The 16,961-nt window shown below is 45.8% G+C and overlaps 2 non-coding genes across 2 annotated transcripts; both read right to left on the bottom strand.

Moving 5' to 3' along the window:
- Positions 1-8,578: 8,578 nt before the first annotated feature.
- On the bottom strand, positions 8,579-8,651 carry Trnak-uuu (transfer RNA lysine (anticodon UUU)). Its single transcript has one exon. It is a non-coding gene; the product is annotated as a tRNA-Lys (tRNA).
- A 468-nt stretch (positions 8,652-9,119) lies between these two features.
- Trnak-uuu (transfer RNA lysine (anticodon UUU)) lies at positions 9,120-9,192 on the bottom strand. The gene has a single exon. It is a non-coding gene; the product is annotated as a tRNA-Lys (tRNA).
- Positions 9,193-16,961: the final 7,769 nt, after the last annotated feature.

Here is a 16,961-nt window from a genome sequence, read left to right as displayed (position 1 = left end):
TTCCAAGGGCGCAGATTTTGTCCACAGTATTACGTGTTACTCAGACCGCGAGCGCGTTTTTATGTTTCTTCGCGCATGTTAATGAAGGGTTAAAACACAAAGACCTCCAACATCAGGGCATTGTTTTTCTCTTGACAGTACGCACTACTTGAAGCAGAACTTGGTGCTGCAGGCTCTGAAAGCAGGGGCTTAAAGGCTTAAGCTGGCGTGGCCACAGTTGACGAAAAGCCACAGCTCCCGTAAAGCCTTCCTAAGCCCTTCAGCGTGCTGGGCGCGAAAACGTGCCGCTGGAATAATTACATTCCGACGACGGGGGTGAGCGCCACGCAAGACAAAGAGCACTCCCCTTACAACAAAAAAAAAATCGCTTGCAATTAAGGCTACAATCTCCTTCGACCTTGACGATTTTATTTTTTGCCGAATTCTCGTGTGTATGGATGAATTACTTCTTTGGTAACATGGCTCCCACCCCCGCCCCTTGCACACAAAAATACACAAACCAACGTCGTATCAATTCGGTCAGTCCTATCAATTCTGGGCATGCGAACAATGTCACTAACTGCGTGAGTGCCTTATTTACAAGGTTACCTATCCCGTTGCCAACGGGTATGACCGGACTTTGGGTTACGTTTCACGCTTGTGTCATTGGACCAAATTATTTTGTCCCAATACCCGAGAGGGACCGATTAAATGCAGGACGTTTGGCTCATATCAGTTGATCTGACGAAGGGGTTGGCTGTGAAAATCCTAGAGTTGTATTTTTTTAAATATTCTACCAAACAGTGTGTTCTTTCGCGATTGCTCTGCACTTCCTTTTGTCACTTTTTGTCCCATTTTATTTACATTTTGTGAAGCGAATGCTTTCGGTACAAAGGAAACAAAAGGTCAAAGCACACGTAATCACGTCTCATCAGTTCTAAGTTACGCGGTTCAGTCTTCCGCGGGAAGTGCATGCCATGTTACCCTGCGGTGTTGTTGGCGTACTGGCGTAAGGGCGTAGTTGATCGCGCTTAGGCGATGCAGAAAGTGGAGTTGTTGTAGTTACCCGTTCGTCTTATCGTTCTACAGTATATATAAATATATATATATATATATATATATATATATATATATATATATATATATATATATATATATATATATATATATATATATATATATATATATATATATATATATATATATATATATATATATATATATATATATATATATATATATATATATATATATATATATATATATATATATATATATATATGTATATGTATATATATATATATATACTCTGAAGAAAGGGAGTCCTCTCCCTGAAACGTCAGTAAACTTATTTTTATTTTCTAAGTCTTTCTCGTTTGTCTCTGTCTCTACTAACCTTATATATATATATATATATATATATATATATATATATATATATATGGAAACTTCTTTACTCTGCACACTTAACCCACGCCTAATACAGTCAATACTCGATATAACGAATCACCCGATCACCCGGGACAACAGAAATTATTTCATTGTTTTTGAAATATCGTCGTAACGAAAAACTCGCGGTTATAAGACAGTGCTCCAACTAGGAATGAAAGTGACGTACCATGGCAGTACACGCGTGTGGAGGCAGGCAGACTCTCAAATAAAAATGTTGCGCTGATTACAAGGCTGCTGTATTTGAAGAAATAAGTTAGTTCGTTCTCGTGCGCGCATCACGCATGACCGATTAGGAGCATGCCTCTACATATTCCACCTTGCTGAATACCTCATGGTGTACGTTATTGCCCCGAACAATGAAAGTGGGCACTTTGTTAATGTGCACTAAAAACATCCATGTTCGACACGATCTAATCTTCTTCTGCGTTCGCTCAACCTCTGCCGTCTGCCTTCGCGTCGTCCTCGTCACTAAAGATGATTCTCGCTACTTGTTTGTTTGTCGCTAGCTGCATTCATATTTGGATCTCGCACGAACTTCGTAGGAAAATCACTCACAATAAAGAAATACCTGCCCGCACACGGGATTAGCGTCAAGAACGACCGAGCGACTACTGAAACCCAAACCAACGCGAGAGAAAAGAGGCAAACCCGGCTAGGCCTGCTAGGCTACTGCACATTAAACCACAGGTGGCGGAAACTGTTCGCGCTCGACATGGTGATGATGATAGCGACTGCACTGTGAAAATACACAGAGAAATGGTGGTTTCTGTTTCACGCGACAGTTACGGCGGTGTTAGTTTTAGCCGAATTCGTTATACTGGTGCTCCTCGATTGTAATTGGGAAAATAAATCACGTTCCGTTTCTTTATTACACGCTGTATTGAAAATCGCTGTTTTGAAACGTTTTTGCATTGACGATATATGCAATTTTGCGGGGATCCAAAAATTATTCGTAAATTTCAGAAATTCGTTAATGTGGGGTTAGTCGTAACGAGGTTTGGCTGTAATCGAATAAAATAACTTGAATAGCTTGAATGGAAAGCGCTTAAACTTAGACTGGTAAACAAGGACGAGAAAAACTACAACACAGGACGAAGCGCAAACTAACAACTGATTTATTTACGTGGATGAACATATATATACACACGTGCTTGTGTAAAAGGAGACACAAAAAACAAAAAGATACAAAAAAGTTTGAACGTGTGTGATTACAACTGCACACTGTGTACAAGGAGCGCGTGCTCAGTTCTTAGCGCGACAAGAAGTCTATTTCTCTTTTTGATAATGTTATAGATGGTGCGCTGACGTAATCCCCTTCTTTACCAGAAACCATGCTGTATGTTTCCCATATCTCACGCTGCATCTTGTTTCTGGACCTAAAATAAATGTGGTTCTTTCTCGCGGTGCCAGTGTGTGCGCGTTAACTGGGCGCAATAGGCTCGACGACCGGGCTATCGCTTGACAAAATTGTTTTCAACCGCGTTCAAGCAGTGTAAAGTATTGAAGCGACATTATTACTCCATATCAATGTCAGATAACCGCACGTTCCTCCAAGAGCCGATCCGTCTTTCAAAATCCGCCGAAATCATGCCAGCGGCCTATGCTGTTGCGCTGTGAAAGCTTCCAATGGCTCCTTCGTTCCAAAAATAGCTGCGCGGAGAGATAGTGGGAAACAAGAAAGGGCTCGTGCCAACAGAAAATGATGCAGGGTGGCGCTGAACGCATCCATTCTCACTGCGCGTTTCTGCCCGGTGGCTGTGCCTAGCAGCGTCTGTGTGTTGCCTTCTGGTAATTGTGTGTGCATACGCACACGTTCACGGCGTAAAAATGGCAATATCGCTCGACAAACTTGCTTTGACCGCAATCAACCACGCCAGACGCATAACTAAATTTTGTGTCACCTCTGTGTCGCGCGGGAAAAGGATTTGCACGGCAATACACTTTCATTGAGTGAGTGATTTATTGATTATGAAGTTTAATGCACCGATGCTTCACGGGCGATGAGGTGCGCAATAGTGGAGGGCTCCTGATTAATTTTCACCACCGGGGGATGTATACGTGCGCCGAAAGGGCGAACGCACGGGAGTTTTTGCTTTTCGACTCCATCAGGAAAGCGGCCACCCCGGCTCATAATCGAAGCCGCGTCCTTGTCTCAGAAGCACAACACCATAGCCACTCAACCACCGCCGCGGTTCCTTCATTGAGTGAGATGGCTCATATGTTGTTATGCTAAACACGAGTAAAGGAGTAGAGCTAATGCTGTCCTTTGTTTAGAAATGAACATTGTATTCTTTGTTGAAAAAACAAGAACACAATCAGGGCGTCTGGATGGAAAAGACTGCGTTCAAAAAGCGCGCGAAAACTTCATAAAACAAAAATATTGGGCGAAGCTAAACTTCATTTTTAAGCGTGAAACGCGCCAGCGTTCTTGCGGTTGTCAATTTGTCAGTTTTTGTGCGGCGGTTGTGAATTTTTGTGTGCAGTTTTCCTCAGTCTCATCTTTGAGTTCTCTTTAGAATAAGCTAAATCACATTTCAGAATTTTAGTTACTGTGAGTGCAAAGTCATGTGTATAAAGGGGACGTTGGAATTACATCCAGTCAGTTCGGACGTAGTAGTCATCATTCCCCTGTCCGATGCAAACTAACGCACAGAGGAGAAAAAAAAATATCGTTTTCTGAATTCACCTTGTTCATTTTCTTCCCTATACCAGAAAAAAATCAAAGAAAACCGTACTGTAAGTTGTTCAGTGCATCGCGCGAAGAAGAGAATAAAAATTACCGCAAGAAAGATAAAAGGACCAACGAACATTTCTCCCGCAGAAAACGTTCACCTTCCGTTCTGTGTCTCTTTCTATCTGCTATAGTGTGACGGGCCCTTTGTCTGTGTCTTCCTGGTCAGTGGGCATCCGAACGGCCTCCCAATTTTTCTCCGTCGTTCCAAAGCGGAAAGCCGTCGTGCACCGAAGGAGTTACTCCAGGTGCAATCACTTCCGATTTCGGAATGCGAAGAGCCAATCCGGAAGAACAGTAACGGTTTTTTTGCCGCTTTTTTTTCCTCTTGAGAAACAATCTGATTGTCGAGATTTTCTTTCACTTTTTATATCTCGCAAGTTGTATATAAGTCTGACTTGGTGAGGAGACAAAGGTTCGCACCTGAAATTCCAGCTGGGAGTTCCCGCGCTCGCTGCGAGTCCGGATTTTATGGCCGCTTACAAAGCAGTGCTCCTGGTAGATTCAAGGCGCCGATGTCACTCTTCTGCCAAGCAAGCGCTAGTAGTAAGAATGCAGGAACGTTAGGACGTTAATCAGAGCTTGCCTTCCTGAAACACTGAGCACAAGTTGGCCCGAAACACCACAAAGTTTTAAAAATACATAAATGGATATTATAAAGTAGCAATAAAATTTTAAGCATACACTCTCTTCCTTTTGCTCACTCGTAAATTTATTTTGTTGCATTTTTTCTCAGCGTTAAACTGATTGGTGTGCCGCCGCCTTTAAAGGTAGGTTTGGATGATGAAATTACTTGTTCAATGTTTTGCACCTGCCCACAAATAGGAATTACATTGCCACGCAGAAAATAGACTCCTGATAGGCAGAATTACAAGAACCTTTGCGTATTTGCCGATAAGCTTCAGTGCGTCAGCGGGTGAAAAAAGAGATTGTTCGGCGGCAAAGGTAACGTTTATGAGTTTCGGCGTGTTTTGAGACGTGCGCCCTCAGCACTTGTGAATCCCAAAGGAGGGATGGAATACGGGTTTGCAGAAAAATTAGAGTGGCAACAAGTGGTTGGTTCTAAACCGTTCATTTATTGAAACATGGCTAACAAAAGAATAATATCTCAGTGGAAATTCTGAAAGAAGGTATAAGAAGGTATACAAAAAATGTTGGAAAAACCTTGCAGAAGCACTTCCTAAACCATACATGTGTGTAGATGGTTGCCCGATGCTATTTTTCTGGCAATGTTCTGAACCTGCAACAATTTTGCAATCCCTGTAGTGGAAAGTAGGTTGCCGTCCTCCTTAAGGAGTGTTCTGTCAACGCTGCGTAAGGATATGCAGAGGGAAAAATTCTGCTGCAGCGGAGGGTAGTTGCTTTGCTTGTCAGGTAGAATGTTCTACACATGTAACAATGTAGCAGTATACAAAGAATTACTAGAGCTAGGGGGGATAAGTAACCTTTAAGATTTCTTGTACATCAAGCTTATTATTGGTCCTGAAGCACTTAATCCAACACCCAGAAAACGGCGGATTTGGACAAGAATGACTTCAAGGAACGAAGTGTCTGTTTCGTGCAAATGCTTGGAAGAACACATCGGGTTTGTTCTCTTCAAAAAAAGGAGTTCTAGAGGAGCGAAATATGTGGAGCAGTTGAATGGAGCAGTAAACGTAGGAGGGGATAGTGTAGTTTTGGTTCCATCACAACCAGCCACATACACCGAAGCGGGAGAATGCGATATTAGGACGCTTGAAGTTGTATTCTAGCCTCCTGAAAGCATTTTAGAGCGTCTTACTGTCCAACCACTCCTCAGGGTCATCACCGCGGAGGCTACAGAAAAGCGAGACTGTGATGGAGGCTTTTACACACGCACAGTATAGGGCGGGGTGCAACCGCCGAATGGGGTGGTTTAAAGCCTTGAACATAGCTCTATGCCGCAGCCAGTTACTTGTTCACCCGCCGCGGTTTAGCTAGCAAGGTTAGGACGTTTTTGTTACACCATACAGATCGTTTGTAGGTTACCAACATCCTACAATTATACAAAGAGTACACTAAAAGAATGTCATATTTCAAGAAAAGGTTTTTAGAGGGATGAAGGAAGTGAACGCGAGCTATGCAGCGAACAGCTATTTTTTGTAATAGAGGTATCTTTTGTCAAATTAGATACTCCCGTCTTGCACCACACAAGGCTGCATTAAGAAAACAAGGAGAATACTATGGAGTTGTACAATAGCATCTTCACTTTCACAGGAGAAATATGCCTCATTCGAGCAGTAATGCCAACAGAAGATGACGCTTTTTATTGCACATACTGAATGTGCTCGTTCCCCGTTAAATGTTTTGAAAAAAATCACTCCGAGGATTTTTACAGAGTAGACAATCTCTATCATCGTACTGCCTACGTTAACACTTATTGGAGCTACTTGTTTTCCTTTAAGGTGTTGGGAATGACTATCCCACCGTTGCCTCTAAGGTTGGGAATGACTTTCCCAGCGCTCCTCCCAGGTTGTGACTCGCATCCAGCTCGTCACCGATGTTGGGGATCAGCCATCCCGCTTGCTGTCACCGCTGTTGGGACTGGGCCCTCTCACCGCAGCCTCCACTGTTTCGACTGGCCATCCGAGCGCAGTCACCAGGTGAAGCGACGCTGCCCTGCTCCGTCCGCTATCGACGCGGCGCAGAGCAGAGCGATGAAGTCCTCGAGCCGACGAAGAGTTAAAGTAACATTTATATACAGTATGTACCGGGTAAGCAAACGTTAAATGACTCGCACAAAGGCGACAGCACCCTTTTCACTCGGTGCTTCCGAAGAAACTGGTGCCGAGAGAAGCCGCCGAGGAAAGCCGACGATGAGAGCCTCCGGGCTTCTTTTATAGCCCGGGAAGTTCGTTGTGGCCCCAAGAAGTTCGAAAAGCTCCAATCAGAGCTCTCGCTGCCTGAAGTTTGAATTCCGACGAATGGTAGCGAAGCGGTGAGTCAACTACGCCGCCAATGGGAAAGGGAGGGCGATGCTCCTGCCGTCTCCGTGACCTCGCCTCCACGCGTAGCGACATGCCCTTGTTTGGTCGCTCTCAGATGCGGGATTCGGCCGCGCCGCAGCGTTCCGAGATGCAGGATTCGGCCGCGCCGCAGCGTTCTGAGATTCGGGATTCGGCCGCGCCGCAGCCACGAAAGGGAGAGGCGTGACTCAGCCTCGCTGTCGGCGCGTCGCCTCGTGCAACGCCTTTGGGCCAGGCGCTCTGGCACAACAAGGGGAATACACAACAATCTTAGTTTTTTCGTATTTATGTTGAGTTGGTTCGCGCCTGCCCAAATCTCAAAATCAAGCAGTGTTTTATTGCTTTTCACCTTTAATTCTTTTTCCGATGTGCCTGTAGCAAAAACTGTAGTATCATCGGCATAAGACACAAAAGTTGCATCATTAGTACAATTGACAATATCATTAATATAAATAGAGAACAAAAGTGGCCCTAAAATACTCCCTTGAAGTACACCAGCTTTAATAGCTTGTATAGAAGATTTAAACCCGTTGACATCTACATATTGTGCTCTCTGCGCAAGATAGGTATTAAACAAATTGTAGGCTATTCCCCTCATCCCATACATATATAATTTGGACGGAAGAATTGAGTGATTTATGAGGTCGAATGCGGTTGAAAAGTCTATATAAATGCCTATTGCTAATTGTTTAAGATTGAAAGCATCAATAATAATTTCTTTTTGCTTTAAAAGTGCAGTTTCAGTGGAACGGTGCTTTCTGAATCCATGATCAAAATCACAGAAGAACTCATGCTTACTAAAATAAGACGTAACCCTAATATGTAATATTTTCCCTATACCTTTTGACAAGATTAGCAATATTGAAATAGGGTGATAATATTAACAACGTTTCTTTCTCCATTCTTGAACACTGGTGCAACCCGTGCTGCTTGCATCGCCTTAGGGAACTCGACCGTCAGTAATATCAAATCATATATGTGCGTATTATCTGGGCAAAATAAATAAAAAATATGCTTTATAGGTCTGATCTCAAATACATGAGTGTCAATTGAGTGCGTGTTCTTTAAACTATTCTTACAGGAAACTACTTATACATGAGTAGTGGGGGCTAAAAACAGGGAATGAGGGGAATCGACTGCAGCAAAATATTTTTCGAAACTTGAAACTGCTGGGACATTACCAATGCCAGATTACGCAATAAAAAAACTGTTGAATGCATTAGGTAAAGCCACATTCAGGAGCCCGTACAACGTCATTCCGTATCCTGAGGTTGGACTACTACGCAATAGAGATTACCATAGTTTCATTTCTAATCAGTCTACCGACATCGCAATTAGGTAAAGGATGCATGTTCTAGACATGAGTACCAGAGATGCCTCTCGAACCTTATAAACCAAAAAAAAAAAACGCGCCGACAAAAGAAGATGTGCTCGCCCGAACAGGGATTCGAACCCTGGACCGTGAGGTTAAAAGCCTAATGCTCTACCGGCTGAGCTATCCGGTCCCATTAAAGATCGTACAATGTCCTTCCGCATCCTGAGGTTGGACTACTACGCAATAGAGAGGACTATCGTTCCATTTATAAACAGTCTAACGACGGCAGAATGAGGTACAGGGAGCACGTTCTAGACATGAGTACCAAAGATGCCTCTAGAACCTTATAAACCAAAAACAAGCCCGCCGAGAAAAAAAAAATGTGCTTTCCTGTATAGGGACTTCAACCCTGGACCGTTAGGTTAAAAGCCTAACGCTCTACCGACTGAGCTATCCGGGCCCGTTCAAGAGCCCATACAATGTCCTTACGCATCCTGAGGTTGGACTACTACGCAATAGAGAGGACCATCGTTCCATTTCTAATCAGTCTAACGACGGCAGAATGAGGTACAGGGAGCACGTTCTAGACATGAGTACGAAAGATGCCTATCGAACCTTATTAACCAAAAACAAACGCTCCGAGAAAAGAACATGTGCTCGCCCGAACAGGGACTTGAACCCTGGACCGTTAGGTTAAAAGCCTAACGCTCTACCGACTGAGCTATCCGGGCCCGTTCAAGAGCCCAAACAATGTCCTTCCGTATCCCGAGGATGGACTACTACGCAATAGAGAGGGCCATCGTTCCATTTCTAATCAGTCTATCGACGGCAGAATGAGGTACAGAGAGCAAGCTCTAGACATCAGTGCCAGAGATGTCTCCCGAACCTTATAAACTGAAAACAAACGCGCGGAGAAAAAAAGATGGGCTCGCCCTAGCAAAGACTTGAACCCGAGACCGCTATGTTAAAAGCCTATCCCTATACCAGCTGAGCTTTCAGGGGCCATTAAAATTCCACAAAATTGTCCTTCCGTATCCTCAGGTTGCACTACTGCGCAATACAAAGGACCATCGCGCGATACATAATGTGTCCATCGACGGAAGATTGAAGTACAGGGAGCACGCATTAGACACGTACCATAGATGTCTCTCGAACGTTACGAACTAAAAGAAAGGCGCAAAGAAAAAAAGATGTGATCGCCTGAACAAGGTCTCGAACCCAGAACCGTTATGTTGAAAGCATAGCGCTCTACCGATTTACAATTTTTTTATTCATGCTCCTCGACGTAAAATAAGTCAACGAAGCGGCGATAATAGGTAGCACTGAATAAAAGTGGTACATATAAAAAGAAAACATCAGGCGGCCATCCGTCACTTAAAATTGGCCTTTCCATTTGTTCAATACTCCTTGTAGTGAACGGTCGTACACGAAATTTAATTTGTCCTTTTCTTTTTTGTCTATCTTGGCATCATAAAACACAAAAGCCAATCAGTCAGGTTGGCGTAATAACAACGCTGCCTAACGTTTGATTGGCAGGGATTTGTGGGCTTTCATGACGCCTCATAAACTTCCAAGTGGCACAATGTCATCACCGTAATTTTTTTTGGCGTACCTTCCTTCGGTTTTCTGACATTTTCTACAAAGCAGGAAGCCACTGGCCTAGCATTCGCGTCGCTTTGTGACAGCCATTTTGCTACGCTTTATAGAACGGAGACCAAGGAGAAAGACAGCATGAGCAACGTCATCACGCTCAATTTCAAAAAAACGTATGCTTTTAGGTGTCAGAGGCAGGTCTTTGTTGAGAGTCCGCTGTAGGACATTCGAGAAAGATGGGCATCGAAACAATCGGCGAAGCCAGGCTCTACACCTTCAGGCTCATTACATGTTCTACAATCCTTACCCCATAGCAAAAACAACGCCTCTCATCAAGACTCATTTCAAGTAGTAAGCTCTGATTGTGGAATTTAAAAAAAAAGTATGTTTTAAATTCTGCAGGTATAATCATTATCTCAACGCGCTTCAGCACGTCATGTTTATGCAGTTCGAGGTATTTCATTCTATACACTGCTTCGGGGCACAAATGTTCTACTACATGACAGGACAACAACCTACGCGTCGCGTTCGACAAGCACTTCGTAGAAGCTCGCTCGCTTGAAAACCGGTTAGACATAACTTCTGCGCCTAAGAGCCCACTCACTGCATATCTCTTCATATAGCTCTTAGTTACAATGAAATTTGATATAGCAGAGCTCAACCAAATCTGTATGTACGACCGAAGAAATTGATCTATCTGGTCGCACAGATACAAAAATCTCGAAAACAGGCTTGCAACAAATAGGTTCGATAACTCTAGCCCAGCCCCTTTTAACGTGCGAAACAAGTTACTGCGCTTCGTTCGCTGAAAGCAAGATTGCCACACGGACACCCAAGCAACCTATCAAACTTTTGGAGGTTAGGACGCCTACAATAATGCGCTTGCATGATATGCCATAGCTTGGCTATCCAAAACGTATTACAAATCGTCGCTCGGACGACGAGAGATGCATGCTGACCGGCTCACACTTCCATTTGCGCTTGCATTTCTTCTGCTCTCTCTTGCCCAAAATAGTGTTCTCACGATACCTTTCAAGCGGTAGTCTCATATATACTTTGTGAGCGTGGTTGTCCACTCGACCTCGTCGTCGACGGCGTTCGTATCGCGCCTTCTGCCGTGCCACGTCGGTATGGAATTAATAAAATTTACAGTACTGCTTTAGGTTTCGCAATATTCTGTTTTTACCGTTAGTACATTACTCGCAGTCGCTTGATCAGCACAAAATACGGCCACATCATCCGTATACGACAAAACGTAAACGTAAACGTAAGAAAGAGAAGAGAATAAGTAAAAACAGCAGGCATTAGGAATTTTATGTGAACAGTTCAACGGACGTCATGTTCTCAGTAGTTTAAATCAGTGCACTGACGCCGATCTCGTCCAGGTATTCAAATAACGCCATTAGTGCTTTGCGTTCCGCTGAAGGGGTGTGCCAGGGGCCAAGGAGCACTTTTAGGTTGATTGGTCCGGGAAGTAGGTGTTCGATCTTCTGCTCCAAACGGCCCCTTGCGAGGGGCACTCTAACAGTAGGTGTTCCATGGTTTCCGGCGATCCGCAGCAAGGATTCGAGGTTGCGTCAAGTCGAAACAGGTATGTTTGTAAGCGCTGCATTGAGGAGTAATCAGTGGTACAAAGTTTCTAGTCGGCGCGGAAGCCGCTTTGGCCGGTTAATCCTCAGCTCGGGGTCTATATAGTGCAAAAACGGATAATAGTGCCCACGAAGATAACAGAAATGGTTCCGCTCCATTAAAACAAGTGCCTTCGTCATAGCTGAGGCATCATGCTTGGTGAAGAAGACCTTCGTCATAATATGCATTTAAAGGCCCCTGCGAGCTGCTTCATCTGCCTTTTTATTACCTGGAACCCCACAGAGGCCGGGAAGCCACTAAGATGTCACTTAGGGCCCAGTGTCTTTAGCCTGGTGGTGCAAGTAAGTTATTTCACGAGAGGCGTGTTCGTGAATGCTGAAGCAGTCGTGGCGCAGTAGACTTTAAGGGCTGCCTTGGAATCTGTCAAGATGGTCCATTGCCCTACCGGGTGGTGGAGAATGTACCGGATGGCTTCCTTGATGGCGTGGAGCTCGGCTGACATAGATTACGTTGTCCGCTCGAGACGATAAGAGAACATCTGTATAGTGGACGAGACAAAGATCCCGGAGGAACTGCGATCAAGCGTACACGACCCGTCTGTAAATATTTTAAATGCAGAGCATTTCAGTAACTCACGATGTCACCCGCGTTGGCGTCCGTAGTCCGCACGCTCACTGCGCATGCGCGTCGAGTCGAGGCGAAAGCGAACACATCTCTCGCGAGGGGCATTGGATTGGATTCGAACACTCTCTCGCGAGGGGCATTGGATTGGATTCGATTGGATTGGCTTGGATTGGATTGGCTTGGCTTGGCTTGGATTGGATTGGATTTGGATTGGATTGGATTGGATTGGATTGGATTAAAGTGGATTGTTTTGCGTCATAGCCGCGGCACGTTGCGCCATAGCCGCGGCAGACGCACTTGGGCCGGCGCATGTGCAGTACTCTCTCTTCCGCGGTTTCCTCTCCTTCGGGCGCGCTGCGCATATAACCGGTGTGCCGTTCTCCGGCCAAGCAACATCCGCGGATGGCTCAAACACCTAGAGTCCACGCCGCTTTACAAGTACGCCAACGTCGTCGACTGGGACCGGCTTACGCAGTCCCCTCAACGTATATAAGCGGCGGAGCGCGCGTTCGGAATTCAGTCAAGGGCGTCTTTGCATGGCTTACGCTTGACGTGACGCTTTGCTTGACTCGAGTAGATGCGACGCATTTACTCGAGTTCCCCCCGTGGGAAGATGCGGGCGGCTTTTTTTTGTGCCGGAGTATAGGCGGCAAATGTGGCCGAGTGTCAACTGTAACAAGTCACTTTGATGCATATTCTTTTTAGAGTCGATTCCCCGGGTGTTTCATTCATCATCATCATCATCATCAGCCTATCTACGCCCACTGCAGGGCAAAGGCCTCTCCCATTATTCTCCAATTACCTCGGATCTGTGCCAACTGTGACCAATTTATCACCGCAAACTTCATGAACTCATCTGCCCATCTATCTTTCTGCCACCCCCTGCTACGCTTGCCTTCTCTAGGGATCCACTCTGTTACCCTTAATGACCAGCGGTTATCTTGCCTTCGCATTTCATGCCCTGCCCACGTCCATTTCTTTTTCTTAATCTCTACTAATATATCCTTAGTACGTGTTTGTTCCCTGACCTACTCCGCTGTCTTCTTGTTCCTTAATGTTACACCTATCATTTTCCGCTCCACTCAATTTAAGTTGAATCCTCTTAGTGAGCCTCCAGGTTTCTTCCCCGTAGGTGAGTACCGGTAAGATGCGGTTGTCATACACTTTCTTCTTCAGCGACAACGGTAGGCTGCTATTCATTGTCTGAGAATGTCTGCCATATGCACCCCACCCCATTCTTATCCTTCTAATTATCTCTGCCTCATGGTTGGGATCCGGGGTCACAACTTGGCCTAAGTAGATATATTCGCTTACCACTTCCACTGCCTCGCCACCTATCTAAAACCGCTGTGCTGTCCCGAGGTTATTGATCATTACTTTAGTTTTCTGCATATTCATTTCCAGGCCCACGGTTCTACTCGGTTCGTACAGTGCGGAAAGCATGCTTTGCAATTCGTCCCCCGAGTTACTTAGCAAGGTAAGGTCCTCAGGAAATCTGAGAATATTGCATTATCACGCATTAAACATTCCTTTTCCAGCTACACAGATAAAACATTCTGCCGCAGTTTGGTATTCAGTTTTAACAGCCCCCCATTAGAGTTTGACTTTTCTTTTTTATTAACCCACCGACACCACAGCAAGACAATTATCGGTGAAGTATTTAAGGATTTTGATGCTACGTCATAAGTACGACCCACTGGAACTAGCTCTGACGACACATATGTTCGATCCCGACGCGCATGCCCCACCCTTGAAAGCGTGTGAAAATGGGGGTACCTAGACCACTCAGAAAACAGTTTGCGTCGTGCAGGCTGTGCTCAGCGGTGCGAGCCTCTAACAACTGCGCACTAGGTTCTACTGGTGCATTTGTGTCGGCTCTGTCACAAGACTGATACACACAATTAGATGCTTCCAGCACTATAAGGCTTCTTTCACACTCAAAAAAACTTTGTTAATTCAGCAAAATCCCTACAGGACCTAAGCTTTGCTGGGGCGTACAGCCACGAGATTTTTAAAGAATATCGCTGGAGCATCAACCGACGTGCGGGTCCGCGCCTTATCATGGTAGAAAGCCGTGAAACGAGGGATAATAGGTCGTACAGTTTGCGTGCGCAGAACGGTCCCGCCCGTGCAACTGTCTTTTTCTAGGCTGTTCCCACAATCACGACACGACCCTCCCCGCTGTTAATCAACCGCCTATCTTCATTGCCCGGTGTTAACATAGATTTCTTGTGCGCCTTAGTCACGGCAATGAAGACAGGCGGCTGATCACAAGTGGAGGGGTGTGGTTTCGCACACGCAGGAGCAGCAAACGACAGCTGCACTGGCGGGACCGTTCTCCGCATGCGAACTGTGCGACATATTCTCGCAAGCTTCGCCAATTTCTACAGTGATAAGGCGCTCACCCACCCGCTGGTCGAAACTTCCGCAATTATATTGAGACATTCTGTGGCTGAACACACAAATGAATATAAACTCTCGGTCCTTCCCAAAAAAATTTCGAGCAGCGAAACGCTCAACTGCGCAAGACCCAGCAGATTGAACTACCGGAACAAGAAACTTGCGCAGCAATAAACAACCTGCGGAGTGCCCCACCGCGTGACTCGCCTACTTCATAGCTATAGCGAAAAATGTGTACCATGCTGTCTGTCTCTCGTTCACAATCAAGCATTGTTCCCTGAAGGGCCACCAAATAAGAATCTCTTTCGAGCAAAAGGGGCCGTACTTGGTATTGTCGGGACATGTTGGCTACACCTCTTACGTGAAGGGTGGGTGCACCTAACTTCGCCTAACTTGGAGCTGAACTTAGTGCCGACAAAAGAAAAGGGACTATTGGGTCGCGAGTGCGGTATGTACAGTCATAGACAACTGAAATACGAACCGCGGAACGCGGGGCCGAAGATACTGGGGCCGTCACGAGGCAGCGGCCGCGGAAAGGACACGGACAGGCGCAATCGAGATCTCAGGAGCTAGGGTGTGAGTCCCACTGCGATATGTTGCCTTCTCCTCGCTGGCATGCTTGCCTTGTCGCCATGCCGCAAGAGCGCTCTTACCGCAAGCCCTCTTACGTTTAACGTAGCAATGCGAAGTGGCCTATTTAAACTAGGCATTATTTTTAATTAGGGCATGGAGTCGCGGACATTTGTCCATGGAGAGCGCATGCTCTCGCAATCTAAGTTTGGCACAACTGCCAGTCTGCCCTATCTGTGATGCACCGCAGGATAGGAAACTTTGCACACAACGCCGGTTACGCAGTCTACATATCTGTTCTCATACTTCGAGCCACATCCCGATTTGGCTTCCCTTTCTGTCGACCTGGGATTTCGGCGTAAGGGTGCGCACATTCCGTCCAGTTTACGCCGGGCGCAAAATACGATTGTGATGCATTACCGACTAGCGAATTTCTTGAAACCATGCGCTGTATAGTGCACATAGGTAAAAACGGCCAGCGTATCCTTCTGGTTTTTTTTTCTTTCTAAATCGGGGACCCGAGACTTCACGCACCTAATCAACTGATTGCCACAAGTCCACAAATCTGCTCTAGGGTGACCTTCCGCCTCTAGCCTCTTTAACTGACTTCAGAAGCTGTAATCAACAGCATGGTAGCATGCCTGGATTAAGGCTGCGCGCAACACAGAGAAACACACTCCATTCTTTACCAACTTCGAATACCCTGAACTGCAACTGAGGGGGATAACACAGAGGGACGCAAGCATAACCAGCACACATGGCCTTCTTTAAATCTTAAACGCAGATCCAAAAACTGCAGCTCCTGTTTTTTGGAAGCGCTACCGTCAACTTCAATCCGAAGCCACTCTCACGAAGCACATTTGAAAGATCAAGGGCGAAACGTGGAAATTCTTCAGGGTTCCCACGCATCCTGTTTCCGGTGTATCCTTGAACTGATATAGAGGGGAGCAATGGGGTGTGCGCCCGACCAAACGTCGATGACCAGGAAGTTGATTAAGCAGATGCTGTCGGAAGGGGACCCTCGAATAGCGAAAGACATATCAGTGAAGGGGGAGTTATAAGTCGGATCGTGACTGGGCGACAAAGCAGAGGTGTATCGAAGGAGCCACGGTTCGGAAAGCTGTGAGGAATGATGCGGTAGCCTTGCACTACCAAGGCCGCCGTCAGGATGCCCGGAGACCCAGACAGGCTTCAGTGCCAGCGGTGATTACAAGATATTAGTCCACCGCGCATTAAATCACCGACTTCGACTGCACATGGTTCTGTACCTTGTGTTCAACATAAAGAGGTCGCGGACAGGCGGGAATGTACCAGCATAGGCTTAATCGAGTGCGGGAGACTGCATGACCCACTTAAACTCTAACGGGTGTGTTTTCTAGTCTAAACTGTGAATTTTTGCTAGTTCTGCCGTCGCGGAAACGTGCGTGTTTAGAATTGACTATACTTTCGCATTCAATTTGTAACTATAATTTCAGCCTCGATAAGTATTCGTCTGCGTCTTATACGCCCGCCTTAAATGCCTGTCTCATTTCTGGAACGTAAATCTCGAGGACTAGCCACCAATACCTTCGCATTCCTCTTCTTCCCGGTCGGTCTAAGCCTCCTGATAACGCGGATATCCTCTTCCTGCTCACGCCCGGGAGGAGAGTAGCCGCGCACGTGTCTTCCCAGGATTAAATTCGGAGCGAACGCAATACTCCGCAACTTGTAGGGGTATCCGGCT

This window comes from Haemaphysalis longicornis, unplaced genomic scaffold (genome assembly GCF_048455015.1).
Source record: "Haemaphysalis longicornis isolate Haplotype H1 unplaced genomic scaffold, Haemaphysalis longicornis Haplotype H1 scaffold_4, whole genome shotgun sequence".
Lineage (NCBI taxonomy): Eukaryota > Metazoa > Arthropoda > Arachnida > Ixodida > Ixodidae > Haemaphysalis > Haemaphysalis longicornis.
Note: the sequence above shows the minus strand (reverse complement) of the source record. Positions and strands in the feature narration are given on the sequence as shown.